Source organism: Rhagoletis pomonella, unplaced genomic scaffold, assembly GCF_013731165.1.
Source record: "Rhagoletis pomonella isolate Grant_MI unplaced genomic scaffold, Rhpom_1.0 Rhpom_scaffold_09678, whole genome shotgun sequence".
Taxonomy (NCBI): Eukaryota; Metazoa; Arthropoda; class Insecta; order Diptera; family Tephritidae; genus Rhagoletis; species Rhagoletis pomonella.
Genome location: NW_023468206.1, coordinates 2,727 through 6,077, shown reverse-complemented (window position 1 = coordinate 6,077; position 3,351 = coordinate 2,727). Strand labels below are relative to the sequence as shown.

The 3,351-nt window shown below is 36.8% G+C and overlaps 1 long non-coding RNA gene across 1 annotated transcript; it reads right to left on the bottom strand.

Annotated features, from left to right (window-relative positions):
- Nucleotides 1–1,129: 1,129 nt before the first annotated feature.
- On the bottom strand, nt 1,130–2,886 carry LOC118756297. Its single transcript, XR_004995115.1, has 3 exons — nt 2,540–2,886; nt 2,301–2,429; nt 1,130–2,238 (listed from the first exon to the last, which is right to left on the bottom strand). It is a non-coding gene; the product is annotated as an uncharacterized LOC118756297 (long non-coding RNA).
- Nucleotides 2,887–3,351: the final 465 nt, after the last annotated feature.

Below are 3,351 nucleotides of genomic sequence, written 5' to 3'. Positions count from 1 at the left end.
TCACTCTTGCCAACAAGTGCTACTTTGGACTGAGTAGGCAATTCAGGAGTAAAGTCCTCTCTCGACGTACGAAAACCACGCTCTATAAGTCACTCATCATGCCCGTGCTGGTATATGGCGCAGAAGCATGGACAATGACAACATCCGATGAGGCGGCTCTTGGGGTGTTTGAGAGAAAGATTTTGCGGAAGATTTACGGTCCTTTACGCGTTGGCGACGGCGAGTACCGCAGACGATGGAACGATGAGCTGTATGAGCTTTACAACGATATGGACATAGTGCAGCGAATTAAAATACAGCGGCTCCGCTGGCTTGGCCATGTCGTTCGAATGGACACCGACGCTCCAGCTCTGAAAGTATTCAACTCGGAACCCGCTGGTGGTAGCAGAGGAAGAGGGAGGCCCCCACTGTGATGGAAAGATCAAGTGGAGAAGGACTTGGCTTCACTTGGCGTTTCCAATTGGCGTCAGTTGGCACAGAGGAGAAACGACTGGCGTGCTTTGCTGAACTCGGCCAAAATCGCTTAGGCGATTACAGCGCCAAAAAAGAAGAAGAGAAGATTTTTTTTCTGTAGAATACGTATTCATTTTTTTGACGATTTAAAAAAAAAGGGAGGACAGTCGGGTCTACGTTACCAGAACGACGTGAATGCGCATCGAAGTCGGTTGTATTTTTTTGCATAAAATTACTTGTTATTATTGAGATACAGTTTCGCTAGTGTTTACAGATTTCTCGACATACTTGTTCATATTTCTGTTATTTATTATTTTTCTTCTTAGTCATTTATATGTTTAGGACTTAAGGCTCTGTTATGCATACTTGGCATTGCATGCACTGCTATACCATTTTTACGTAGAAATCAAAAAACAACAGACTTTTACGTATGTAATGCTGTGCGTTGGGTAACCGCTTACACGCGAAGCTCATTTAACAGATTCCTTATGTGACAACTCTCAAGCAATGCCAAGTATGCATAACGGAGCCTTTACTGTGGGTGCTTTAAGATTCATTTTGTAAATATGTATGTACATATAAAAAACAATTGCGTTATTTTATTTTATTTTAAATTATGCATTTTATTCGTGCAATTTTTTATGTTTAATAGTTTTGAGAACATTTTTTTGGTTCTGTTGTATTCTTTTATTGCATGCATTAAACTTTCTTAATTTAAGTTATAATATTGAAGATATGCCTTCTGCCTTTGTCAAGCACTTTAGCTAGGTTCGAGAAGTTTAGCATATGCGCGTAAAAGTATAGAGTAGGTATACGGCTGTGTTGCCGCGATTCTCCAACATCTTGTCAAAGGAGAATACATATTGGTGGCAATCACGGAATCCATCGTAGTCCGATTTTTCATAAAATCTACGAAAAGGCGATCACTGAATAGGAACTGTTATAAACGTGTGTATTCAAAGCATACGCTGCGTTCGTAGCTACTCGAATTCAATAGCATTTTCGTAGATTTCACGTAAAATCGGACTACGATGGAATCTGTGATAGCCTTGATTAGTTCGTGCGAGTATGACGTATGGATCGATTATGGATGGCAACGGAATCTCAGTTGGGCTGCCGATGGACAGCGCCACTGAAATGAAAATGTATTATATTATGAATAGCAATAATTAAGTTTCATAAAGTTCAAAATGATACAAATTAAAAAAAGTTGAAAAAAGAAATAAAGTATCTCAATCAAAATTTCCCGGCAGCCTCAAAAATGCAGTTGCCAATATAGCGCAACTCAGTTTCTAGCTTTCAGTTGCTAGTTGCCATCTGTAATACCATTTCAGCTACTGGCCAACCAACTGAAGTTCGGTTGTCCTCCGTAATCGACCCATAAAATCGGAATTGAATATGCATGCACGTTCTGCAGAACGATAAATATTTTGTATATATATATTTAACGATTGTCAAAGGCATGCCAGAAGATGTTTCATCATAGGTTTGGGGCCATCATCTTCATCGAGTAGGTTCTTCGATTCCAAAAACTTTACAACCTCTATATGCCAGCAACCCTTAGTGTTTTTGCCAATGACATGGCACTATTGCACTGTTAATAACCAAATTTAGCCGCAGTTGCATTCAGACGTGATATAATAGCTGGTGTCGGCAAGCTGTGGGAATGCCCAGAAGATGGCGTTTGTTCAGCTATCGAAATCATTGCACCGACGGCGGTTGGCAGTACTGCTGGTACATATTTACCACAGCAGTGGTTGGGGCATTTTGTTCTGCAACAATAGCCTGCAATGATGACATGTCCTATAATGTCGACGAGCAAAGATATAAAATTGAAAATGACTAACCTTATTCCCGGCTGATTTGGAAGACCACCCTTGGTCACGACCAGAACGCATTTACCAAAAGGAAAAACCGCAGGGATTGCAGTAGTTCTTATAATCACCGTTGATGATGCTGTGCTTGTTATTAATAGTCTGAAAAGACAGAAATTTGCATTAATCAAATGTTAAACACATCAAAAAAATAAATTTTAATAATTTGTTTACCATTTCACAAACCGAATTACCAAGAAATATAAACTCACCGCGATGCGATACAGAAATAAAAACCAACAGGACTGCATTTTCTTGGTAAACAACACAAGCGCTCAGAGAAATCTGATCCGCAATATTATTTTGTAAAAATAAGAGCTGAAAAGAGTTTCCAAACATGATTATCGCATTATCTAATTAGCGCACATTGTTGTGTTTATTTTTAGTAGAATATAATTGTATTATCTAAGACTTTTTTCAATGTTTCCTAATATTCATTCTTTTGGCATGCAAAAACAACCATGTGCTCAATTTCTTGTGGGGAAATTTGGTCCCCATAAAGGACTTTCACCACGAAACAGCTACATAAACAAAAACCTTTTCTACTGGTATACACAGAGAAAATGATACAGGTAAAACGCAAGTTTTTAAAAGAAATTGCAAAATAAAATTTTTTGATATAATTTTACTTCATACAAAATAAAAAATATAGTATTTGTACTTACGACTTTAAAACGAAACATTCGCAAAACAAAAACGATCGTTATAATATATTCACTTTTTTTTACTGAGGAGAACAAACGAAACAAATAGCGTCAAAAAAGCGTATTTTAAAAACTAAAATGAAACATTTTACAATATTGTCCCAACAAGTTGTAGTGCGATACAATTTTCAACAACCAAAATAAAACTAGACATTTTTAAAACAAAAACGTTCATTTATTTTCAGTCAATTAGGTATGAAAAATATTTAAACCTAAAATGTTTTGCATTAAAATTTAAAAGCTACTTAGCTATAATGAAAAACTTTCTTATGTATGAATCATTTTTCGGAAAAATTGTGTTCAGATAAATAAGTTACTTC